Source organism: Neolamprologus brichardi, chromosome 14, assembly GCF_056152115.1.
Source record: "Neolamprologus brichardi isolate AB-2024 chromosome 14, ASM5615211v1, whole genome shotgun sequence".
NCBI lineage: Eukaryota > Metazoa > Chordata > Actinopteri > Cichliformes > Cichlidae > Neolamprologus > Neolamprologus brichardi.
In genome coordinates, this window is record NC_142117.1 from 39,623,826 (window position 1) to 39,651,705 (window position 27,880).

General features: G+C 40.7%; 1 protein-coding gene across 3 annotated transcripts in view; it reads left to right on the forward strand.

The window, feature by feature from the left end:
* slc8a2b (solute carrier family 8 member 2b) overlaps nt 1-27,880 on the forward strand; it is a 243,944-nt gene that overhangs the window by 109,786 nt on the left and 106,278 nt on the right. Inside the window, exons 3-4 of one of the 3 annotated variants that reach the window (XM_087851323.1) lie at nt 18,734-18,759; nt 25,332-25,386. The exons of 1 other annotated variant lie outside the window; for it this stretch is intronic. The gene's annotated coding sequence lies outside the window, so the exon portion shown is untranslated. The remainder of the gene's footprint in view (nt 1-18,733; nt 18,760-25,331; nt 25,387-27,880) is intronic. One more of the 3 variants, XM_087851322.1, reaches the window with a different exon arrangement.

The following is a 27,880-nucleotide window of genomic DNA, read 5'->3' on the forward strand; positions in this document are numbered from 1 at the left end:
CTACTATCCTCGGAAACGTAAAATGATTGGCTAGAATCTAAAGTGTGTCACAGCTCAGGAAAATAAAGCACCGAAATGTGCGCTGCTTTTCGGTCTGGTTACTACCGTTTATGTCAGAACCGGTGCCATCATGGCACCGGATGCCGGTACCCATCCCTAGTCAAGGGTTACCATTTTAGCTAAGACTAGCAAGCTTGTTAGCAAGATGCATAGATAGACAATCCATATATGTTATTGGTACAGGTGCAGATACCTGCTAATAAATGCAAGTAAAAGCTGCCACAGACTTTTTCGACAGTTAACTGCACAGTCGGCCATATTGTTAGATAATTGCATTAAATTGTTACAGAAGGTACCAACTGCACAAACACTGTCAAACGGCACAGATAAGCTGAGGTGAAGCAGGCAGGAACCCAAACTTTGACCACCTCAGTTATCATTCATGACTTCAAGGTTTACAACACAAACACAAAGGATGGATAAACAGACATTTCTTGGTTTATTCGTTATTATGACTTGAATCTTTAAACAAATGGAGCTGGCAAATGTTTTCCAGTTTTGCAACTGAACTTCAGTGATTAATCAAAGTGGAGATGAATTTTCTGTGGCTCTGATTGGACACTCATTTATGTGAAAATATTACAGCAGCTCGAGCTGCAGTCGCCACTGTAAGAGAAGCCGCTGTGCCCAGCAGCACTCGGGGAGAGTTTTCTTCACTTTCCTTTAAAACTCGGTGTTGTTCATCACGCTGCTGTGGTTTGAGTCCTGAGCAGAAGTGGGTGGCTTTCTACAGAGCTGAGCTACTTGTAAGTTAAAACGCTGTCGTCTGTGTGTGTCTGTGTGTGTCTGTGTGCGCCTGCTCGGAGAGCCTGCTGCTGCACAAACCCGTAAACAAAACACAGCACACAGAATACATGCCCACACAGACCTACACACCACGCTGATGCAGTTTGACTCACAAACACATACATCCACAAATCATGTAGACACGGGCCACAGAGACACAAAGGAGGCGACAGATTAGTATGGGAGAGGAGGTAGTGGGTGTAAATTATTCAGGAGAGTGTTTGTGTGTTTCGATGGAGAAAGGAAAGACAGACTGAAGGCAGATACACCAGCTACACTACTTCTGCGTTTCCATTGGAAACATAAGAGGAATAACAAGTGCAGCTCGACGTGCAGGATCTCAACATTTCAAATAATTTATTTGTTCATTACCTGTGTCGGTTCATACTTTCTTCTGCACACCTCTAATTTGTTTTGATCCAGAAATGTTTGGCTGTTGATGCATTTTCTTAATATTGGCTCTGTGTGCCACCACAAATTATTAAATATGAAACAGCTGACAAAACCCCAGACTGTTGGTGGGGTTGAACAAAACTATTGCATGAACTTTTCAGCAATAATAGTTTTTTTTTATACACGATTATTTGTGTCCACCTACCTATTGGTGCATCACTTTGTGTTCATTCATTATTCCATCAATGAGACTGCATCAGATCAGCAAACCTCTGTCCATAACCATCATCACCTAACTTATGCTTCTTTCAGTTTTTCAATAAGAATAGCATTTCATCAAATTTAATGCTAATGTGTCACACCCAGACTGGACTACTGTATCTTCGTCTACTTGGGCCTCCAACACTCTTCTCTTTGGCTACGTCCACACGTACCCGGGTATTTTTGAAAACGCAGATGTTTCTATGCGTTTGCACCTTTCGTCCACACGTAAACGGCGTTTTCGGTCACTGAAAACAGAGATTTTTAAAAACTCCGGCCAGGGTGGATATTTTTGAAAACTCTGTTTTTGCATTTACGTGTGGACGAGAAAAACGGAGAAAACGCAGCGTCAAAGGTGTGCGCCTTTTTTTGACGTCACACTGTGCGCCACGTTATTGTTTCATTGAAATGAATTTCTACAATACTGTTACTGTTACTTGTTCTCTCTGCAGTGTTTAAATGCTTACATATACACACACAGTTACTGTCCCTCCACACATACGACTCGGTTCTGCTTCTATGCCCCAGCTTTGTTTACTTTTTCCCACCGAGGCTTCTAGACTTCTGATTGGCCAACATTTCTACACGGTTAGGAATATAGCGCCACCTGCTGCTTTGGCGTGTTCCTAGCAGCGTTTTCCTTCATTTCTGCCTTTACGTGTGGACGGGATCATTTTTTAAAACGAAAACGGAAAATCTCCGTTTTCAAAAATACCCGTGTACGTGTGGACGTAGGCTTTACCAGCTTCAGTTAGTTCAGAATGCAGCTGCGCCTCTCTGAACAGGTACTAGAATCCATGAACACATCATTCCAATTTTAGCCAGCTTACATTGGCTCCCTGTTAAATATCGTATAGATTTTAAAATTCTTTTGTTCACTTTTAAAATTCGGAATAATTTAGCGCCAAGCTATCTTTCCGAACTCCTCCATCTGTACAATCTCAATAGAGCACAAAGATCGTCCAATCAGATGCTCCTAGCACAACCTCGGTGTGACTGGGCCTTTGCAACCGTAGCACCCAGACTCTGGAATAACCTCCCTGTTCATATTCGTACCGCCGAGTCTATCCAGTCTTTTAAATCACGTCTTAAAATCTTTTTACTTTTGCTTTTAATTCTAACTAGTTGGCTGTTATCTGGTTTGTTGTGTTTTCTTATTATTTTGTTTTAATTGTCTCGTGCTTTTACTGACTGTGAAGCACTATGATCAACTTTGTTGTTGTTAATATGTGCTATATAAATACATTTTGATTTGATTTGACTAACTGACTCTGATTCACAACTTGAACACTTTCTATTTAAACATCTTCTCGTTGTTTGTTAATCTCCTATTTCATCCCATCTCTACTTGTTTATCATATCGTGCAGTCACTTTTCAATCTGCAGGGATTACAGACTGTTCAACTACGGCTCGCTATCAGTTAAGTCATCAAGTGTTTAATGTTTCGTTTAGTTTCACCTGCTGTGAGTCATCTGAATTAGATTTAACCAAGAAGGTCCTGACGATGCACAGTGATATACCAAACAGTCCAAATAGAGTCTACACGACTTCGTATTTCACCAACTTGATTAGTTTGTAAAAGAAAAAATAAGTTATTTTATTGTTTTTGGTTCTTTTTTATCATATTTTTCTCTGTTTCTTCCTCCTAATGTCTAACACACCTCTTAATGATACAATTTACTGCCAGAAGTAAAGTAAAATGCTTCAGAGGCCAATAAACCTGTGGAAATGACATCAAAAGGAATCCCTGAAGAAATCTGAATGTAAAAATCTTCCTGGACAGGACTGATCGAATATTTTTCTCAGTTCATTTCGAGGGTTTATTAAAGTTTTGATTAAAGTAGCAGAAATGAAGAATTTGATGCTTCCCAGCTGAACCTTTCATAATCCGCTGATCTTTTTACTACAGAAATGCTTCGTGCTTAATGAAGGGATGCAAACTTTTAGAAACAACACAAATTAGAGGAAGAGAACAAACTAAGAAGATCAAGAGTTTGAATAGTTTCGAGCTGAACAGTGAAAGAAGAAGAAACCATCAGTACAAAGTCACACCCACAGCGTGTAATTATGGGCAACAGAGAGGTCAAGCAAAAATAATAAATAACTAGACCATAATCAGGACAGAGGGGGGAGGTCACTGTGTCTCCAGATATGATGTCGAAACCGAGAGCGTAAAAAGCAAACACATCGTATGAATACATAAACACCAAATAATTAGACGAGAGCATGAAAGAGGCTGATTAAAGCTGAGCACGATAAGGAGGAAATGAGGGAGAGGAAGAGTGTGGGAGTGTTTGGATGCAATAATGTGAAAAGGAAGAAATTAGTCTCCAGAGCAGAAAGGTTCTTGCTCGTTGCTTGGAGTCAAAAATGGGGGTTTACGCTCTCACCCCGCCCCGAGTGAATTCATCGTAGCGCGACGTTTGCCTCCAGCTCTTCACTCCTCAACGTCACGACTAACGAGTGATTCAGCACGCAGTCGTTCCTGCGTAGTGAAGGAGAAGGACGTGAAGATTAAATTATATAATTTAAGATTGGGAGTAATTATTGTAGATGGCTGAGGAGTGAGCAGCTTTGCACTGTTTTATGATGATGTTGCATAAAAAAAGCAAACGGCTACAATGATATTCAAATGTTTGCAGTCATGTCAGACGACCTCTTAAAGGCTTAAAAAGTGTGTTTTCCTCTAACTCTAATAATGCTGTTAGCATTTACTCTGCAGATTATGTGACATTAGTCACATTAATTGTTCCATTCTTTATGTTTTGTGTTTGCTAAAGTCAAAGTTTACATCAGGGCTTGTTTTTCCTACTCCTCATGTTTCAGTTACGTCAGTTAAAGATGGAGAGGATGTGAGAACATGAAGAGTGAGAGCACATAGTAACTTAAAGTCAGTGAAGGGAGCACGCTGACTCGACTAACACTGGGATGTTTAGAGAAGTGGTTCTCAAAGGGTGGTTTTGGGACCTCCTGGGGTCCAAAAGTTGTAGCTGAAGTGATCTGCAAAATAACATAAAATAAACTCTAAGCTTTAATGTCAAGCGCATGTCTACAGATAGAATATACATAAAATTTACACAAACAAAAACCATGTTGTGTTATTTCTTTCCACCCTCTCAGTCGTTCTCATAGTCGTGGTAATTTGGTATTTTTGTCTTTGCAGTTTCCTTAATTTCCCGTGCCTACTCTCTGCCCCGTCTCCATTAGTTTCCATGGTTTTACTTCTTATTTTACTTCAGCGTGTGAAAGAAGTGTTTACGATGCATCAAAACTCGTCCTTGTGTTATTTCTCTGCACTTCTGCCCTTATCCATTTCTGTGTCCCCTGTGTATGTACCATCCCCTTTGTCTTTGTCAGGCTGCCTGTTGTGCAGCTTATGTTCACCGGGCTTTGTTCCCGTGTGTTCGTACTATAACAGTACCTGTGTCCTACATTTGGATCCTCACTCCTGAAATGCTACAGAAACTCACATGTGTGCCATAAAGGTCGAGTGACTTTTAAGTACAAATCAGTGTCTCCTTTGATAAGGATCAGGATTAAAAGGTCATACTGTTGATTCATTGCTGAGCTCTTTGTTTTTCCACCTCGAGCTTTCAGAACAGCTTCAGTGCTCGTTTCTATGCATTCTCCAAGTCTGTCACATTACTATAAAATCTCCCGTAGGTGTTAAATTTCACAGTGTATGATTTACACCATTCTCAGCTGCACCATGGTTGAGCCAAGCCGGCACCTTGAGCGTGTTGTGGAGTCTGCAGAGAGCTGCCATCACCTCTTCAGAGCGTTGGCTGCTTAAGCTCCTTCAATCAGGCAAGATCTCTATGTCAATCTGCTCGCACACAAATAGACGGAAACAGCTTTAAAGTCCATAAAGAGGTTCTGTATTATTTGTACCTGTCCACTTACTGATTTTTAAAGCACAGAAAAGCTGTGCTGATATAGTCTGTGCCCTCACCTCTTTCACTCCAAGAACAGTTTTTGTTACAAGTTTGTTCGTTTAGTGTCTACAGAGGCACTGATTTGGAAAATTGGCTTCCTGCTCAACAGGAAATTGGAGCTCTTAGAGATTAAAGAGAGGCTTTTTTTGTAGTCCCAAGAAGGATGCAGACAGGAACCAAGTTTTTTGAAACCAAAAATGTAAACATACAAATTTAAATCTTAAGATTGAAGTTTTTAAAAATATAATTTAATAAAATAACAAGTAACGGTTTAGTCACAAGTCAATCATGTGGGGACTGTGCTTGAGGAGTTTAGAAAAGACTATAAATAGGAGGCTAAATAAACTTTACTACAATATATTATTAGAAATTGAGAGCATTAGGAGTACACGGAGAGTGGATGCTTCTGGAGTTTAGTTGGAGTATTATTTTTTTTTAAATCCAAAAACTATTACCTACCTGATTTTATTTTGAAAGGAAGAACTCTTTCCTTTTTTTAAGGCTCCATTTTCCATGCATTGTTGGAATCCTTCCAGTTTGCACTGTGCATGTTGTATGTTGATGTAAGTGTTTGTGTGGTGCGTAGATAAGACTAATGGGAGTTGAAGTTTGTGTCATTTCTAATCGGCTTCTTACAGACGGCCGTCCTAAAGTGTAGTGCAGTACAACTGCAGAGGTTACAGAGGTTTTTGGACATTGAAGGGCTTTTCTGTTTCACATCCAATAATAATGTTGGATTGCATTTGACAGAAGCACTTATCAGTCGTTCTTCACTGGGGAACATTAGCAGACATGGGGCTTTGAGCCAGTTTGTGAAATGAGGACAGAGAATTTGGCAGAAGAGAGTTGTTGTTTTTTTTTAATGTGAAAATACAAAATTAGTTTTTACTGATGGTTGGACACAGAAAGTGGCAACATCGAGAGCTGAGTCTCAGATCAAGGAAGAGATATTAAGCGAATGAGAGGAGTGCAGATGCTGGCATTGGTGCAACAGAGGAGGCAGATGGCTGATGGACACTTTTGAGACTTACTGGAAAATCTGGTGGAGGCTGAGGGGAGGGACGCATGAGAGACTCCTGAAGTGCTGGGCAACATATTCAGCTCAAGGAAGAACAAATAACGTATTATTATCCCATTGTGAGAGACCAGAGAGCTTCTTAAATTGTAGAAAGTTGTAAATTAGGTCTGAGGCTTACACATCAGGCTGTTACACTCTGAAACTTCCAAACTTGATTATTAGGAACAGCAATGCTAAATACGCAGCCTCAGGTCTCGGTGTCATTAACAAAATCTCGGAAACATTCCTGTGAGATTTTGCTCCTGTTGACCTGATTGATGATGATGTCACTGCTGAAGATTTGTCATCAGTATCACTATCAGACGACAGCTATCAGTCTCGATGTGGTTCAGATTGGTTTTTTTTTACTGCAAAGAGGTTTTTGCTGAAGCCAAATTAGTAAAACAAAAAGTTTAAATCCTCTCCAGATGTGTTTCATAGCAGCTGTACCAAACACCTGTTGCATATCACTATATTAAATACCACAACATTGGGCATCTTCTACAGCTGTTGGATTCCCTATAGTCCACAAGTGCAGCAGTAAGCACACCCATTAAAAACATCCCAAATTTCCTCTTTTTTAGTGTAAAGAAGTTCAAGTATTCTCTGAATGAATGATGAGCAGTGGGGGTTTAAAAGAGCTCTGTTGCACTTAAGCTGTGGTAAAGTCAGAGGAGCAAAATTTCCCGACATAAAACATTCAAATCAAACAATCAATCAATCAATCAAGGCTTTATTCGCCACGTGCAGGTTGCCCTGCAGTGAAATAGGACTCCCCCCGACCTTACACACACAGCACAGACATCACATGGGGATACAGGTCGGAGATCGGCAGCGTTACAGAAAAAAAACACTGAAATATACACTACAATGGGAAAGTACAAGAGGAAAAAAAAGAGACCTCTACTCATGCTGGGCTCCTGGGAGGACAGCATGAGAACAGGAAACAAAAAAACTCCTCTGCACAAAAAAAGCACATAAATGTCCACAGCACAACATTATGGAGCACGTGACAAGCCACAGGGTCGGGTGGGGGGTGAGGAGTAATCCGAAGCAAACACAGCAGCCATCCTGCCCAGCGCTATTATTGCAGCGCGGGCTCAGACCCGCCGTGTTCCCAGGAGGGAACAAGCATCGAAGGCGTTTGGAAAGGGAGGGGGGATGAGTGTGTGCATATCAGTGTAAGTGTATGTGTGTGCGTGTCCAGAGTTCAGCTGAGACAGTGTCCTTCGCCCTGCTAGGCTAAGTAAACAGTCTTCCAGCCAACCCAGGTGGCCTTGCATGGAGTGGGAAGAACAGTCTAAACACAGTCGTTATTTATCAGGGTGTTGTTGTTCAGCTCCAGCCTTGAGCCCACAGCCAGCGCCGAAAGGGTATCCGCATAAGTGATGGTGCTTTTTACTTTAGTGCGAACAACTCATATGAATTTCAAAGCAGTTCTAACAGTCCAACACTGGTCTCTCAATCTCCCGTTGGAGAGCCGCGAGCTTTGCCATACTTGCGCTCTGTGATGTTGTCATTCTTGTGCTCAAGGATCCGATTCTGAGAACTCACAACAGTGAGCCTCCCCGAGATGTCATCCGATTTGGGCTCAGAGATGTTATTCTGAGTATTCACAGCAGCCGTAGCCTCTCCAAGATCTTATCCGTGCTGACTCAATGAGCCCATTTTGAGAAACTCACGCCTCGTCCCATCGTTTCAATCCCAGCGGGCAGCCTTGTGGGGGTTTGAACAGCCGGTTCCGCTTTCTTAATTCTTGGATAAGTCAGGGCCAAGCCAGCTCCGATCAGCCAGAACCCTGTTACCATGGTTCAGAATAGGTAGATATCTTCAGCACTCAGGCTCACCCAAGCCCAAACTTCTCGTTGAGAAAGGGGTGTCAATTGCATTTAGGGACCAGTTGATCAAATCGATAATTCCTCTTTTAGGTTTTAGAGAACAGACTGTGGGAGAGTGTTCCAGGGAAAAGTAACACAAAAACACGAGACTAGACAAGGACATAAGAGGCTAAGCAGGGAAGCTAAGGAAGAGGAGGAGGAGAAAAGTGCGACCGCCTTCGTCAAGAGCAAGAGCAGAGAGGGCAGGGTAACAACAAAGCTCCAGTCTCTTTCAGTAATTTCTTTCATTGTTGAATTTGGAGGAAAATCAAATATTTAAGACACTCTTTTCTTCTGCTGGTGTTTCACTCATGTTGGCAATTCAAGAATTATAACGATCCTTCTTCAGAATCTGGTGTCGAGGATTTTAAATGGATCTTTAAATGGGTGCAGCTGATTTTTAGCACCAGTGGCAGCATTTCTCTAAGGATAGCAATGTCAGGTCACTCTGTCTTTCTACCACTTTGGTCCAGACTTAAATATCTCAGCAGCTATTACAGGAACTCTGGTACAATTTGGAACTCGAAATTCATACTTTGGGGTATTACCTTATATCCTTAGTGATCTCCTAACTTTTCACAACTGCAAGGACAAGTTTTCTTTTTTTTCCCTGGAAGTATCTCAAAATCTACATGGATGAACGTGGTCCAAATTAATTTAACTCAATTCGGTTTGATTTTATTTACATAGTGCCAAATCAGCTTAATACTGTAAGGCAGGGGTGTCGGACTCCAGGCCTCGAGGGCCGGTGTCCTGCAGGTTTTAGATCTCACCTTGGGTCAACACACCTGAATCACATGATTAGTTCATTACCAGGCCTCTGGAGAACTTCAAGACATGTTGAGGAGGTAATTTAGCCATTACAATCAACTGTGTTGGTTCAAGGACACATCTAAAACCTGCAGGACACCAGCCCTCGAGGCCTGGAGTTCGACACCTGTGCTGTAAGGTAAAGACCCTACAATAATACAGAGGAAACCCCAACAATCAGATGACCCTCAGTGACCAAGCAGTTTGCTGACAGTGGGAAGGAAAAAAACCTTTTACCAGGAAGAAAGAGTGTTTTTTTTGTTTGTTTTTTTCATTTTAAGAGACATTTGTGGCCGTCTTGGGAGGAATTCTAATAAAGTGATTTAAATCATTTTTTGTTTTTACCGAGTGCAGTTCTCAGGCTCTCAGTAGCGTTTCCATCATTACAGGAAAATCTGCACTCTTTAAATGTGTTCACTGACCGTGGCGATTCCTTGTGTTGAATGGACTGGTTTTGACAGGATAAATCCTGGTGGATCTGGATGTTTGGTTTCCTGCAGCTTTTTTCTGCACACAATGAGAGAATTTTTCTCCCTCACTGTCGTCCCACCTCATCAGCAAGACGACACTTGTAATTTTGTCCATAATCACAACAGTTTGTTAAAATCAGGATCTGTTGTTTATGCATGACCATCTGGACTGCTTAACTGTGGTAAGTCTTTCAGTATAGAGCAGAAAGCTGCCAGCTTGATTCACCAGACTGGTGGAGAATATCCACGCTGTGAATGTGTGAACTCTCACTCAGATGTGCAGTTTGTTCCTCTGTGAGTTTGCCTTTTGAGCTTTGGTAAGTTTGTCTTTATTCGTGGCTGCTCACTGTCCCTGGAGTTTTGTTTTGGCGTTTTTCTGATATGTTTTGCTCTGCTGGTGATTGATGGACCAAAAGTGTGTCTGAACTCATCTCTGAAGGCTTCCACTGACTTTGAACTCACTCTCAGCACTTTGTGTCAACCAGAGTCATTGCTGTTGACATTCAGCACCCACGGGCCAAACCGGGGTCATTGTGACTGATGCGGGGCGAGCAAATTCATAAAGAGACTCAGCCAATGGACTTGTCAGAATAGAAGAAATGAGAAGCCTCAGCGCTGCGTCGTCTGTGCAGGACCATAACAGCGAGAGCAGCCTTCGTTTCTCTGCAGCGCTCCGTGCTTTACCCTACAGATACTTTATCCATTTAACGGCTGCATTATGACAATTTACAGTATGTATGCATACATATCCTGTCATGAGCTGAAATTCTTTAAGCTCTTTAACAGGCGTGCATAACGCTTTTATACATCCATCTACGTCTTTGCTGCAACTATTTGCATTTAAACGAAGGCACCAATTTAGAAGTTGGATTAGGATGCAGGAAATGTTTGATTCGCTCTCATCGACGCGTCACCTGGACGTACCATTTTAGAACTGAAAGCAGACATCTGTGCTTCTAAAGCTGTTCTCTATCCTCTTGAATACAGGAAAGAACAAATGAAACAAAGTTTTTGCAGATATTACATTTGTATTGGATATTTTTCCTCTCTTCAAGTTTTATTTCTCATTATTTTTTTATATCTCCCCCAAGTAAACAACTGTATTTATTCTCTGTTTTTTTTAAATTCACTTATTTAAATTTCATTCAAATTACGTAGAACCAAAAATATCTTTGAAGACTCAGCAGGTCTCTGTACGCTTTCAGTTTTGCACTGTCATTATAGTTTCAGAGGCTTCAGCCATGCCAGTACTAGCATATTGATGGATTACCCCTCACTGGAAGACTTAATGTTCTTTATTCAGCTGCCAACGTTTCATAAATGTGAAAGCGGATCATCTCTCCTCAAAACTACAGAGACTGCAGCTGTTTCTAATCAGTAAATCAGTGACCTGGCTCCCTGTGAATGTGCTGATGAGAGCTCTGGCTTCCTCCCCTGGAGATTTTATTCGGGAGACTGTTTTTTCCAACTTCTTAGATTGTGGCAATAAAATGTTTAGGTCAAAGACAGACATTTATATAGAAAGATAAATTGCATATTTAGAGAATAAAGTAAAAGTTCTCATTAAGGTTTGATGGTTTCTTGCTTGCTAATATAGATTAAGGTTAACAATTGCATGCAAGAGCAGCAAGATTTAATTTTTTTAAACAGTTCATGTAATAATTGTGTTTCGGTTATAAAGCTGAATGTTTCCGCTAAGAAAAGTTTTTTGGGATTGATGCACTTTTTGACTCTCTTGTGGAGAGTTGGATTAGAAGATTGATGCTGCTGCTGCCAGCAGTTGGCTAACTAAGCTTGGCATTGGGAATGAAACGACGAGGAAGCAGCTAGCCTGGCGCTTTTCAAAAGTACAGTCGTGAGTGTAAATTATGACTCTATTACTGCCTGACAACTATATCAAACACAGGTTATTTTTTACATTTCCATTTATGAACAAAAAAGATATAAGGATTGCTGAGCTTCAGAGCTGCTAGACTGAAATATGCTAAGTGGTTTTCCCAGTTAGCATTGTTGCTAACCCTCACTGAGAGACTCCAGAGTTCAAAATTCAGTTAAAAAATATGCCAAGCTACGTCTCAATATAACCGACCTGGTTGAGCAATTAATCCAAATGTTGACGACTACTTCAGAGGACTAAGTTTGCATTCATACTGTCCTTTCACAGCCTTTCTTAGATGGTGTACTATATAATAAAGACTTAACAAAGTTAATTCTCATCTTGCAATGTTCTTTACTGATGCATAATAGAGTTTGTGCCCAATGGCATCAACTTGATGGCACGCTGATGGCAATAAATGTGTTAAATATCAAACTGCATTTGAAACAAAGCAAGTCAAAACAGTTCAGAAATGTTGATCTTTGCCTTTAAATACATGAAATATGTAGCTTACTTTCTTTCCCTTCATTAAATCTGCATTCATAATGAATACATGTCATACATGTTCCTCATGTTTGCACAGCACATTCATGATATCTCTGCTTCGTGTAAAGTCTGTTTGTTAAGCTGATATTACAGATGCAAAGACTGGAGACTGTGAGACACTAAAAAATACTAATGGCTAACAGTGCTACCCCTCAGCCTTCTAGTAGATAAACCTATGGTATCAATTTAGAAATCCTGCATCACCTTGGCTTGATGCATGCTCAATCATCCAGGTAAGTAAACCCCAAAAGGTTGATTCTGTTTATCTGGACGTAGCGTTCTCCCACTGAAAACGCTACAACCAGATGAACAGAATCAACCATTTGGGACCTACATCACATTATTCTCACGCTCTAGTATTCACAAGATTGTCAGAAAACCTGACCTCTGACCTTAAAGGTCAATGTCTTGGATTCAAATTCGTCCAAAATCTTTCGTACACCTTTGGTATCAATTTGAACCTCCTGCGTCGCCTGCTTCTTGAGTTATCATATTCACAAACTTGGGTTTCCAAGCTGCCTGCCCGCCTCACGGCCTTTTACGTCAGAGGGATAAAAAGTGTATCCACTTGGGCAGGTCAAGGCTAAGCGGATATGTTTATATACACGGCCATCAAAACTCAAAGTGTTGGTCCGGGGATGTTATATCCAGAGGTGGGACCAAGTCATTGTTTTGCAAGTCTCAAGTAAGTCTCAAGTCTTTATCCTCAAGTCTCAAGTCACTGGTGTAAAAGTCCGAGTAAAGTCACAAGTCTGAAACTTTGAATTTCAAGTCCTTTCGAGTCTTTAAAAAAATGAAAGAAGAATGTTGCAGTTATGCTAAATGTAAATATTAGACCATGTGATTTTTAAATCTGTGTTTTTCTCAACACATGACGAAATAGTGAACTTAGAAAATATACACAAATTGTGAAATTGCACGTCTATAAAATGCAGCTCAATTAAACTTCGCTCCAAGAATAATTTTCACCGACAGTTCTGAGATAAGCTGCATGTTATTCTTGGATGTGCTTGTAGGCCCGGCTTTAAAATCGCATGACAAAAATATCATACACATTTAAAAATAAACTGTATCACCAACGGAGCCTGGACAAGATTTGCTAGTCAGATGAAGTCAGCTATCTCATCGTAGCAAAAGAGAAGCACCACCTACCGTTCTTTATGCAACTTCAACTGTCGGAGAAAGTTGAAGTTGTTCCATCTGTCTGTGATTCTCTTCTTGCATGTTTTGCATATTGCATTTCGGTTTTTGTTGACTTCATAGTTTATGTACCTGAAAAAAATAACATTTTTGAGCGTTTTTTTTTTTTTTTTTTTTTTTTAAAAATCTGGTTAATTTGATTGGCTGTTCTACAGCTCACGCCCACATACGTACGGAGTGTGGTTTGAATAAATGGTGCACACTTTCTATATAATATGCATGTAAAATTTTATATTTGGGGTGAAATATCAAGTCTTTTCAAGTAAACTGGTTCAAGTCCAATTCAAGTCCCAGGTCATTGGTGTAAAAGTCCAAGTCAAGTCACAAGTCTTAGAACATTTTTTCAAGTCAAGTTTAAAGTCATAAAATTAATGACTCGAGTCCACACCTCTGGTTATATCCCATTTTATAGAGAACAGTCTCTCTGCTGGTTTGGAAAGTCTGAAGCTCCAGTATTTAAAGCAGCCACAATTAAGGAAACGCCTGCACCTTTCATCTCTGAGACAGTGTGAGCAGTGAGTAAACCGCAGTTTTACTGGCTGGACTTTCACCAAAATAAAGGGTCTGACCAACACATCTGTCCATTTTTAAAACTTTTTTGTGAGGAGATCGCTCACAGTTGAATTGTGGCACATTAAAACGGGAGACCTTTGTGAAAATACTTGAGAAAATTACTTAATTTTTTCTGATACTCCTCATCCCCTGTGTCATGCTCTCTGCAGAAACACAAAAACAAAACACTTGAGTCTGTTTGAAGCTGCTTCAGCCTATCGTCACTTTATTAAAGGACACCCTGAAACAAAGGGTTCTCATTGCCATGACAGTCAAATAGGTACGGACTGGCCTTATTATCCCCATTGTGGAAAATCCCAACTGGAGAAAATGAATTGTTCTGTACACTTTAAAGGCTTTTTCATTTTCAACATGTTTAACTCAACCTTTAGAAATGCTGTCAGATGGGGCAGTAGCTAAGAGCGGTGATGAGCTGCATGACTGCACTTTACCCCATGTAACAGGGGAGAAAGAGAGCCATGCTGGTTTAAAGAGCGCTGTGATTAGAGAGACAGCTCCGGAGATCTTTTGGAGTGGTGAACTATGGCATCTTTTCTCCTGATGAAATGCATCAGTAAGGAAAGTGTTGGCAGTCAACCTTTATCCGAGACCTTTACATCAGCTGTTCTCTGAGCAGAGAGCGAGGAGAAAATCTAATTTTTATGAGTGTCACATACAAGGTTACCGCTCCTTTATTACACCTACAAAACACACCTGAGGACTGTGGGGAGCTCAGCTTTATCAAAGCAACAACTTCAACACCTTTACAGGCTGTACAAACCATTTTATATCCACCATGTAAACATGTCATGGTCCAAGAGTTGTTTTTAAATTTTGGATTCGGATCTTTTTCTTCTTTTGTCTGCTCTCTTTAGATATCGCCACCACAGATCATCTGCCGCTATCTCACCCTATTGTTTGACTCATCGTCAGCTGTCACACTAACTCCCTCCGTGAATCATCTCTCTGGCTTTTCTTCTTTCCTGCTCCCTGTTAGTTACTGGTTGTTTGTTCCCTTCCGGTTTTGCTTTGGTGGTTGGTTTGCGTGATGTCTCGTTTGTGTCATGTAATATGAAGTTTAAATTAGTTTTCAAGCACAATCAAGTGTTTTGATTGTACATCTGGTCAAACGCAGGAAAGAGGTGTGATTTTCAGCGTGTAGTCTGCTGGGTTACATCACATGTGTTGACTTGCAGAGCAGTTAGTCGTCTCCTTCTTTCCATCTCAGACCGGCCGCCCCTCTCAGCAGATAGACAGCTATTGATAGAGTAAAGAAAAAGCTCCATCTGCCTCTTAATACAGGATAAGACTGTGAGAGGAAGGATGTGGGGCTTAATCTCTCTGTCTTTAATTGTGTCCCAAATCAGACAGATCCTCAGATTTTTAGACCGGCTACAACAAAAAAAGCCTAAAAAGATCTTTTTTCTCAAATATTAAGATATTCGATCAATAAGAACCTCGGTATGTTATATTTTATCCTCTCGTCATCAGTCAGTTATGCAGTGTTAAGTTGATACATGACATAAGTACAGAGAATTTGAATTTAGGTTAAAAAAACACTATGAGAAGCAAATATTTTTTTCCCTTTTTTTTATTCAAATCAGGCAACAAAGTAATTATCTCATTTACAGTGACATAATTTTTTTTTCTCCCCTCTTTTTCCCCTTCCCCTCCTTCCTCTCCCCGTCCTTTTTACATAAAATATAATTACCATTATATAAACAATCATATATCTATGTCTATACATACACATTTATATACCTAAATAAGTATATACAGAGGAGGGGGAGAGGAAAGGGGGAAAAAAAAAACCCCAAACAACCCCCCCCCCAAAAAAAACCAACAAAAAAAACAATACACCTGCCCAGACCAATGTATATAATCTTAGAGCAGATATGGGAGGAGGCCATACCTCCCAGTTTTACTTATTAAAGTGATCTATAAAGGGTTGCCAAATTAGGTAAAACTGTTTAACATTATCTCTCAATGAAAATTTAATTTTCTCCAACTGTAAATGATACATTGTGTCTCTTAACAAAGCAGAATGAGTTGGGGGGGGCCTTTATTTGTCCAATTTAGAAGTATAAGGCGTCTTGTTATAAAACTCAGAGCACAAATTTGTTTATTATTTAAGTATTTAACTGTAGCTACACCAAATAGTGCCATCACTGGGTCTGGGGGGAGCTGTTTTTTAAAAATATCAGACAAAGTTTTAAATATTTTAGACCAGTAAGTAGCGATATTAGGACATGTCCAAAACATGTGTGACAATGAAGCAGAATTCTGCCCACATCAATCACATCTTGAGTCCGCCCCTGGAAACATCCTTGAAACCTTCAGTTTAGACAGATGGAGCCTGTGCAGGACCTTAAATTGTAGTAGTCCGTGCCTGCAGCAGATAGAAGTGAGTGAACCAGTTCTTGTGCCCTAGTCCATTGATCTTCAGTGATGTTGAGATGAGAAGCAAATATTAAAGATTTTTTTATTCCCTCACAGTGGAAAAAGGATGCAGCACATTTTGTTTCAAATATGCACGTCTACAAAGAAAATCAAACTTAATTCAGAAAGCCTACAATCTTGATACAAAAACAAGCTTTACTTAGAGTATAAAGTTACCAGAACCGTAGAGGCAAACAAACAGAGCAGGCAGAAAGAGTCTGAGAGAACTAAAAGCACAAAGTCAGCCTGGCAAAGAGGGAGTGGTGAGAGGTTTCAGTGCAATCAGGTGAGCAAAGGGTGATGCAGCAGGTGCAAAGGAGGTACAGGTGGGGGTGACTGCCACGAAGAGACATGATAGTAGATCAGAAGAAGATAAAAACAGACTTAACAGATGTCTGAAAGACAAAACGAGTGTTTCTGAGTAAACACTGTCAATCCAGTTTTAAAGGGTTTACATGGTATAATTCATCGTGGTTTGAAACTGTGTTTAATCTTATTTGGCTGGCTGTAGCTCAGGTGGCAGAGCAGGTCAGCCACTAATCAGAAGGTCGGTGGTTCGATCCCAGGCTGCCTCCTAGCTGCATGCCACATATCCTTGGGCAAGATACTAACCATGTTTGCCTACTGGTGGTGGTCAGAGGGCCCGGTGGCGCCAATGTCCGGCAGCCTCGCCTCTGTCAGTGCGCCCCAGGGTGGCTGTGGCTACAATGTAGCTGCATCACCAGTGTGTGAATGTGTGTGTGAATCGGTGAATGACTAAAGCGCTTTGGGGTCCTTAGGGACTAGAGAAGTGCTATACAAATGCAGGCCATTTACCATTTACCATTATTCAGAAAGGCAAAATAATAATGTGAATATAATCTGTAGCATCAGAATTTTCACCAGCAGAATTTTAATGGAACTGTGGTCAGGCTACTTAATCCATATGTCCATTTATTTATACATTTACCATGTATTAAATCTGTTATTATGAAATGCGATTGTAGAATTTATCTATTGGAAAATGTGTTAGCCAAACCAGGGTTTATGGATTTGTAGCATTCCCACCGGGGGTGCTACAGGGGTGCAGGGTATCTGGTCTGTTGTCATGAGCCATTCGGTCCCTGCACAGTTATAGTGAGACCTGGTCCTTCATCCCATCATCACGTCGGACACATTCCAGATTTCTATGCATAGCCAAGTATGCAAGGTCACCCCTCTGCTTTCAGTAGATGATGTGCTTCTGCTGACGTTATCAGCTGGTAACCTTCAGCTCCCACTGGAGTGGTTCACAGCTCAGTGTGAAGTGTGGGAATTAGAAATAGTGTGACAGAAATTAGTTTCCTCTAAAAGGTGTCTGGGCTCTCCTGTAGTGATTCAGCCATTAAGGAGGAAATCACAGCAGAGCCGTGACTCCTCCACATCAAAGGGAGTCAGCTGAGGAGGTTCGGGCATCTGACAAGGATTCCTCCTGAATGTCTCCTGGATGAGGTATGTGTCCTACAGGGAGGCAGACTCAGGACTTGCTGTAAGGATCTGTCTCAGAGCTGGACTAGGAATCCCTCAGTGTTCCCGTCGAGGAGGTGGCTGGGGTGAAGGAGATTTGAAGGCTGCCTCTGCAAACAGGAAGTGGCAGAAGATGGATGGATAGATAAGGAGAGATTATCTGAATGACATTTTAGGGACTTTTTGTTGTAACCATGGCAACACTTTTATGAGTGACTTGGTGATTTAAAAGGTTAGACTATGTTTTTCCTGGTAAAACTCACACTGTTGAGCATGAGTCCTATCCTATCTTACCAGCATGAGGAAAATCCAACCATAACTTAAGGGTGGAGACACCTGTTTGTTTGCCACTGTGGGACAGTAAAACTCTTAAAACCAGAATGTTATCACAAGTTAGAAAATGATTTCTTCACCCCAGTCAGCGAGCAGTCTCTTTTTTAATCTGCAGTGGAGGACTCAGATTTACCAAAACTGAAAATATCTGAAAAATCAACCTAATGTATCAGTTCAGGGATGCATCTGTCTCAGCCTGCGTCTCTTCATTGGTCCCTCTGCCCCTGTAACATCTGCTGCTATGGCAGAAAGACACTGCACACACATACCACATGCAGAAGAGTGTGCGTATTAAAGTTTATGCTCATAATCCATGAAGATGATAACACACCTAATTAACTGACACCTATACACATGAGATGTCATCACTGACCTATATTACTACTTGCCTATTTCTTAAACACTCTCTATCCCCCCTTTATTTCCCTCCATCTGCCTCTCGTGGTAAATCCCTCCTCCTGTCCTTGAGCTGATGTGGGATGCTGCACTTCGTATTCATGCTTTTGTTTTTTGGTGCGCGCCTGTGGGAGTGTGCAGAGTTGTTAAGATGCTTTTAGCCATCGATGTTTAGGTCTTTGCTGCAAAATGTTCACGAAAACGTCAAACGTGAAAGCCGACTCATCTGCTCTTCTTTCTCTCTCGTTCTCTGCAGCCTGCCAGGACCACCTGAGACTAGTGGTGAGTTTGCTCTCCTTCCCACCTTTTCTTCCCCTTTCTCTTGGGAATTGCAGTGATGGGGACAGACGTTTGATGCTGGTCCACCTCATCGATACCATGTCGCAGAGTTACAGAGTTTTATGGTTGAGAAATACTTGCATTGTTGAGATCTGACCATTTGCTTTATTGCCTTGTGAATAATAGTCTGATGCACCACACATAAGGTTAGACCAGATCTGCAATAATGATGTTGGTCCTAATTCATTCTTTTTTCTTGCAAGTCGGTGGTGTGTACAGTAATCTGTAGGCAAAGGTCAAGAGTTTTTTCACCAGTTGTTGTTTGTAGTAACCACAAGTCTTTGTTATTGTTTTTTTAATCTGCATTCATAGTTAGATTATAAGAGGACAATTATCAGTATCTATATGCACTAAAGGCTCCAGGACAGTGGCTTTTACCCCCACAGGCTTAAGCGGAGTATACACAGGAAGGCTTTAGCAGGATTGTGCTGATAACTGACCATCTCAATGAAACCTCATAGACTTGCAGTGATTACAAGCAAAACAAGCCTGGATTGAGCACTATAGCGATCCACTGTCAGCTACAAAGTGATGGGAGCAGCAGTGGAGCTTCTAATGGCAGCTTTCCCAGATCAGTTTGCTTGTGCCTAACTTAGAACTAACTTAGCTCTTATATATTTTGCTGTGAGACTGGATCTTATTCTCATCCTTTTAATAGTTTATCACAAACTGTATGATGTAGCCTAACACACACCGCTCTGTTAACTGCACATCTGTTCAGTACCATTGATTCTGCATTTCCATGTTCCAGTTTAACTGGGTTTCATACTAACTGGTTGTGTTTGTCACCGTTTCAACTCAGTGTAGCAAACTCCAGATATTTCCCCTCAGTTTTTGAATGGATCGATAAGCAAATAATAAATATCGCCTCAGTGTAAAAAATAATTATCAAAGCCTCAAAATGAGGACTCGCAGATGTCAACAAATCCCTACAGGAAAATTGCAAAAGAAAGAGCAAGCTTGAGGGACAGAAGTAATCTGCATGTAAAACACCAGGACACAACCATGATGTAAAGCACAGAGCACAGAGATGAACGCTGGCAACGGCTTTGACCACTTAGGCTCAAGCAGAAATCAGCCATGAGACACAAATGACGCATAAAAATCTGCAGCTTTAGCTCTGTGAGATATTCAGTGACTCCACACTCTTACATTTTACCATTCATTGTATAGAAAACGCACACACACCATACACAAGCAGCAGTGAGGGACTTTCTGCACTTTTTGCACAAAAGCACTCAGTTCCACGCGTGTCAATGAATGGCCAAATAGCGTGAAGCCTTGGAGGGCTAATGCAATGCATTCTGGGTAACAGCCACTATGATGCCTCATTAGTTGTATCCCGCAGCGACCCAACCGAGTGATGAATGGGTGCTGTGTGGGGGTCTGTGCTTGTATGCATGTGTGCGTCTTTGGATCACGTTGCTCTTGTTGTGTGTGTGTGTGTGTGTGTGTGTGTGTGTTGGGTGTAATTGAAATATCTGCCACACACGTTTGTATTAATGGAGATCATCTCGTTCAGAATTTGCTGATGGAGCTCTGAGCTCAGGTCAAGGTGACAGGAACCCAGAGGGAAACTGCAGAACACTCAATTAAGGCGTCCAAATGAACCACCACCCTGAGCGCGTGCACACACACCCACAGACACACACCCACACACCACGGTAACCCTGACTCTGCCAATATACGTGTCATTTTTTTCCATTATTGCCATATTAGATAGTGCACTCCTCTCCCCGTCTCACTGTTCATCCTTCTGCTCTCATCTTTTGTTTCTCTACTTCCCCCTCTCATTTCTTCATCTTTTCTGCCACCCAGACTCGTCATGTCTCTTTATTTACCCCGGTCAAGTTAAAGAGTATCCTTATACATTTGTGTGCGTGTGTATGTGAGTTGCTCGATTGAATATCTTCATTCCGATGTTGAATTCAGGTTATGCAATATTCAAATTCAACGACTTTCAGTGTCAGACATGCTTGGACAGCACAAGTTACAAGCTGTGCTCAGATTATCCACTAAAATGTATTGTTACATAATTACACCAGATAACATGCTGCATAAACAGATGCTGGAACATCTGCATCGTATTTGTGGCCATAAACAGCAGCGTTGCCATAGCAGCTTATCACCTACAACATACTTTATTGTGACATTAAAAACGAGTAACTGTTTCTTTAAAGCAGTGGTAATTTAATCAGTCCACATTTATCGTGAAGCGCTTTTCCTGCAGGTGAGTTTAAAGTGCAGTGCTTATTGTTCAGACTGAACAATAAGACTGAACAATTGTATCCAAAATGAGCGATTAAATATAAATGAAATGAAATAAATGTAAACAAAAACAACGTAGATTGTGTGAGTGTAACGTGAGGGTTCGTTGTGTGGTTCTGAATCTCACAGAACTATTAGAAACAGCAAGATGGAGATGATAACTTACTCTCTGCACACTTCCTGTGTACAGCCCTCGTGATACTTCACTGGCCACTCAGAAGCCAGGAAATCCTACACTCAGATAAATGCAGGAAAACCAACTAGGTAGATTCAACACATACTTATTACTGCTTTGAAAGTGCATGTGTAAACATTCAGACATTCAGATACATATAAATATCAAAACGGTTAACCACTGAATGGGTACATAACTTGCTCTATAACCCTCATAAACACCTCTTTGTGTATCAATTAGGGCTGCCACGATTGGTCGACTAGTCACGATTACGTCGACTATCAAAATCGTCGACGACTGATTTAATAGTCGACGCGTCGTTTGAAGCTTTGTAAGATCCCAAAAGACGCAGGAATAAGTAGTAGGATTTAAGAGTGTAATAACGGACTGAAACAGAAGATGGCAGCACTGCATGTACAAGGATGCCAGCTGCCGTTAAACCCCAAAGAAGAAGAAGCTGTGTCCCAGAATTCATAGCGCAGCCCAGCTCAGTTTCCAACAATGGCGGCAGCTAGTTAGTTTTAATATTACTCTTATTATTCTTTCTGGGTCACAAAATAAACGTTTAACATATTTTCAGGCGAGAATGTAGCTGTGTAAACCTCAAATATCTGCTCAGTTTATCAAGACACCACATATTTTCAAAAGCGCTCCGACGTTTTCGGAGACGTCTGTTACCCACTAGCTCGATAGCTAGCCGGGGGCTAGGCTCACTAGAGCCGTGAGAACACCGGACTCCGGCAGATCATTTTCAAACCCACCGCCGTCTTTCGCTACTCAGGTTAAACATGATATATAAGTCACTTAGATAACTTAAAAATGTTATTGTTTGGTTTTTTTTAGTATTTTATTTGTTCCTGAGTAAATCGGTTTGGCTGAGATTAAAGTTATAGTTTTTACACAGCTGAATAAACATCAAGCAGACAGCTGATTATCAGAAGTGTGAGATGCTGGACAATATACTCCGGTGTCCTGTTATATTTTAGATAGCAAGGAGTTTATTAAACTTCACCCAAACAATCTGCAAATTTCATTAAAATTTAATAAACTATCATCTTGTCTTTATTTTTAGTTAGCACAGACCTTAAACACTTAAAGCTTTAAGCTAATGATAGTTATATAAGAGCAGATGCTGCTGGTGCAATAAGCTGTACGTTTTACTTCAATGGATGATGATCTGATTAGTCGACTAATCGCAAAAATAATCGATGACTAGTCGACTATCAAAATAATCGTTTGTGGCAGCCCTAGTATCAAATGACATATACATTTGCTTCTACACTTTACATCTGTATGCATAGCTACTGGTTATCCCTAGCACATTTATACTTTAGGCTGAGCAACTACAATCTGAAATATGGCTCCAATATGTGTTTTAATAATAATTTTTATGATCATCTGTGTCAGCTAAACAGTTCTCATCAGAAACCCTAATAAAGTCAGCCATGTGCATGGAAAATGAAACAAAAGCCAAAGCAGTGAAACATATTCCTATAGAAGAGAAGACGTTACTTCCTTTTCACTCAAGAGAATTATGTCTTATTCCAACCTGAGCTCTTACTTCTTAAGGACATAGAAACACCAGAGTCAAAAGAATTGGTTAAAATTTTGTCTCTTTTGAAAGTTAATCATCTTTGATAATGTTACCATAACAAATGGAAACAAAAGAATTCATAGAGTTCAAGAACTCAGAAATGTGATGGATGGTAGAAAAGAAGGCGTTAGGTGAAACAGACGAGCCTGTCCCGAAACATAACCTCTGTCCATGTGAACTTCAGGACAGGAGAGGAAGCAGTGGTGCAGAGAAGGAAGAAGAGAGGAGCTGAAATTATATAATGTCTTTGTAAGCCAGTTTTTTTCCCCGCTAACCGCTAATCAAAGACCTCAACAAAAGCATGTACAGTGAAATAAAATAAAAACAATTTCCTTCCTTCTCCTGTCATCTCTCGTTAGTCGTCAGGAACAACTGCACATTAAAATTCTGGGAACGTCATTATTCCCTTTAGCTGGTATTAACTGTGGAGTCTGTCCAGTAGAGTTGTGTATCTAAATTTGCTTGTACAGGTGTTAAGACTCAAAACAAAACGTCTCTCTGGATACGATGCAGAATTACTTTTCAGACTGCAAAGCTTATATTGTATTGGGATTCCCTCCTTCTACCATTTTGGTTGTAAAATAATTTATGAGGTGAAGCTCCTTCATACAGTCTGAACAATGCAGGGCACCATGGGGAGGGGTGTGTGTGGTTGTGTCTTTCAGTTGGTATAATTCATTCCTTGCTGATCTCGTGTGATTCTGTGGACAGATTCAACATCGCTGAACGAAAGTAAGAACTAAATTCCTCTGGCAGATTTTAATGATACACACCACCTATGATCAAAAAATGATTAAATTTCAATTCATTGTTCATAAAACTGTGCAGGGTGTGAAATTATTGTATAACACTTGAATTTGGAAGTGCGTGTGTCTCCTGTGAGCTGGGTGGAGTCATTGAACTGAACTGACAAATGCTGTCTAACATGCCGGCCCCTGAATCCTGGGCTTCAGTTTAGCTGAGTGAAATTCTAAGGTGTTTTTATCTGCTCAGTAGTAATAATTAGCAGATAATAATGTAGGTGCTGCACCGTTAGAGTCCAGCTTTGCAGCCAGTTTTCTAACTGATGATTTAGCACTCAACCCTCTGGTCTAAATACACCTCTGGTTCCAAAGAACAACAACAGCAACAACAGCAGACAAGACTCTAACACACAACTGTCGGAACCCAGAGCGAGACTGATGTGAGTGCTTATCTGGGGAACTCGCTGGAAATTCTTGAGTTCTTAACAAACTTTATTTCAGAACGATACTTTTACTGTGCATTCACACAGTTCTCGGGACATGTTCAGTGAAAAATGCATAGTGTTATAAGCAGAGATGGGCAGTAACGCGGTAATCCGATTACTTTTTTCAAGTAACGAGTAAAGTAAGGGATTACTGTTGCAAAAACGGTAATTAGATTACCGTTACTTTCCCGTAGCAACGCTGTGTTACTGCGTTACTAAAACCGTGATTTTTTTGCGAGAATGTCTCATGACAGTGACGTAAGCGAGTGCGACGTTCGTGACAACAGCTGTGTGCAGATCAACAATGGATCATATATCGAGTGCAGAGAGAGTATGAGCGTGCAGCGTTTAAAGCGTGGAAGTACTGACCTTACTTTGAGTTTGATTCCATAAAAAGTGACAAAAACATTAGTGTCCGTTGTGCGTGGGAAGAAAACTTCTTTTTACAGCGAAAAAACCCCTAAACTTCCAAACAAGCACCGAGTAGCTACGACGTAATGGGAAACTCACAGAGAAACTCGCGGATTCTTCCACTGACCGCTGCACACCTGCACCAGGGTAACCCTCCGCCTACCCCACTCCTGCTTTACAGGTGAAAATAGAGCAACAGGACCGCTAGTCTGTGACTTTATTTATTTTCTGCTGTGTTTTACTTGCATCTATTTGAAAGACTGAGTGTAAACACACAAAAATATTTTATTTTATGTGCTGGAATGTGCAGAAAATAGGTTTAAATGTTAAACTAATTTCTTCCAGTCAGTGAATGTTGCAGATAATTAAATGTTTGCTTGATGCATAAAATTAAAAGATTAAAACTAATAAAACAAGTTTTAAAAAGAGACTTTTCCATTTGATTACATTTTGTATGATGATTATGCAGAAAAAGTAGAATTGGGCTGAAAGATCTATCACTTTATCACCTATTCAGGTTGTAAATCGTGTTTTTAAGAAGTAACTAAGTAATTAATTGCTTTTGAAAATAGGTTGAGACTGCTGAGACAAATGAAATGGTTCTGATGAAAGCCAAGGTGGAATTGACTCACATAGAGGTTAGCAGGCACAATAAACAGCTGCTGAGGTGAATCCGGGTGTAAATTGAGGTCTGTGATTAATTTGACCCGGGGGCTTTAGTGAGCACGAACAGACACACGTTATATGGACAGGATGCCTCTAGAGACAAGTAAGAGAAGAGTTTGAAAGAAGAGAGGATCGATATTTAGATGCTTCTCACGTCTCTATTTTGTGACCAGCAGGCATCTTTTAGAGCTGAGGAGCTGCAGCTGTTTGGCCTCTGCCGCCCTGCTGGTAAGTCTCCATCACTCATGTTCACAGGTGTAATTATAGCTCTTTGGTTTGTGATCGGCAGGCTGGGCAGCAAATCAGTCGCAACCCCAGAATGTTATATTACTTTTAGGGCTTTTTCAAAACTTTTAGTTTTCGTCCAATAAACCCCAGTTTTGACATTTTGTGTCACTAAACAGTTTTCAGTGCACTGGTCTTATTATTATCCCTGCAGTGGAACCAGATAGCCTGTCTAAGAGTGGATGAATCACAGGAAAATTATGTGCTGACATTTTTATCTCATTGATGCCAGTTAGTCTTTTATCACTGTGGACTATGTTCACACAGCATCGGAGGGTCTCGGGAGGTTAAGTGGCCGTTGAAGCAAACAGTTTATCAGACGGCTTCACATTCAAGTGCTCAGCTAGAAAAAGTGAGGTGGCTTTTAATGAAAAGCAGGAGTTTGTAACAGTGCGTAGAGCCAGCTGCAGTCTGTTATTAGAAAAGCAACTAATGCCGAGGATTTTTCAGCACTCTATCATTTTTTCATCTTTTGCAGTTCCTATGAACTTTTAGATAAAGAGCTGCAGGCTGAACACGTCCAGCTCTTCAGGAAGGTCACAAACTTTTTAACTGTGCTTTGCTTTTTTTACACATCAGATCAGATCAGCTGCTCATATTGTGACACCAGACTGTTAACCTGCTGTTTGCCTCTGCTACTTGCTGTAATCGCTGTGCGTTTAATTCTTGAAGAGTTCAGCTGTTCATTTTGAATCAGCTTTATTGAGGAGCAGCAGAGACTTATTAAACCCTTTTAGACTGTGGATTTATTTCTGAAAGGAAATCGGAGGATTAACATTACCTGTGCTGGTCTGTGATTTAAATCCAATCTAGAGAGTGCATGTGGGTCATTATTCACCCTCATCACAAGAGTAATTACACTCACAATTAGCCTCCATTTCTCTGTGAACCTCGTGGCCCTATTGTAATTTAAATCTGGAGGGATACACTTTTTTTCCATCACAGGAGAGCTGCCTCTTCTGTCCCCTCTTTAATCAGCATTGTGTTAAATTACATTTTTGCTTTTTTGCCAGAGGAAAACAGTGATTTGGGCAGCACACCAGAATAAAAAATGTCATCTGGAGAGAAATCATCAGCTCACCACCTGCTGTCACGGAAATTGTCTTTTAGTCTACGTTCACTCTGCAGGTCTTAATGCTCAATTCAGATTTTTTGATCAAATCCGATTTTTTTGTCGCTCTAGTGTGAACGCTCAAAGCGGCCGCATGCGCAAAAGAAGACGTCACACACAACGCGCTCTGTTTAGACCCAGAGCAACAGTATTGTTTGACTGATGGACTTAATATAAAGACTTTGGACTTTACGTTTCCCAATTTTTGCTTTAAGTTATTTTGTTATTTTCATAATAATGTAAATAACCTAATAATGATCCTTATTGCTGTTTTAGAGGAGCGCTGCTTCAAAGGATAGCTGCAGATTTCTGTCAGAATCTGCAGATTATACAGTACAAATAAAATGTTCACGTTTCTCCAACGTTGTCTTCCCAACAGTTTCACTGGATGGTCAGGAAGCGTTCGCGATGTCTTCTCCGGCGCTGATAATTGGCGTCTGTCTTGTGTCAGTGACGTAAAAGACGGATTTAATGCGACATGACCATCAAACAGCAGCTTTCTAAAACATCAGATATGTATCGGATTCAGCACCACATACGAAAGTGACCCAGATCAGATTTGAAAATATCGGATTTGTGCCGTTCACACTGTCACACCATGATTGGATATGGGTCGCAGAGGGTCAGAAAAGTCGAATTTGATGCGCTTTTGCCTGCAGTGTGAACGCAGCCTTAGTCTTGCAGAATGATTGTCACATTTTATCAAAATCACTTTGGTTAAAATGTTGCATATATATGTAAAGAAGCCCTGTGTTTCATATGTCCTGCTCAATAACTGAGTGACCAACATATTTACTGTGGACCTGAGTTACAACAAAGCTGACTTGGACATGATGAAGCAACAACTTGACTAATACACTTTGTCTCATAATTAGTAGTTAACAATATGAACCTTAAGCTACAGTCCCACACACCAACGCAGATCTCTGTCCTAATCGGGACACACATACGATCTTGTGTTTTTGGCTGTTAATGAACAAAATAAAGTTGAAAACCAGCTCAAAGACACTTTGTGACTCTGAGCAGAAACATGAGCAGGTAGATGTAGAGGCTTCTGCCTGACTGCTCATCAGTTTGTTACCTGTTGAAGTTCAGGCTCATCGCTCTTTATCATCACTCTGGGTTGTTGGCTAGTTTTGTGTTAGCATGCTGTCTGTGCAGATGCTCACAAAGAGCTGAAGTTGTGTTAGCAGTAAAATGCACTTGTGCAGTTGCACTTTATCATCACGCTCTTGTTTTTTTTCAGCAATAAAAATAAAAGTAATGTTTATATCGCCGCTCCTCAAAAGCTGTATCGCCATACTGCTCCACCATTTTCCTCCTTCA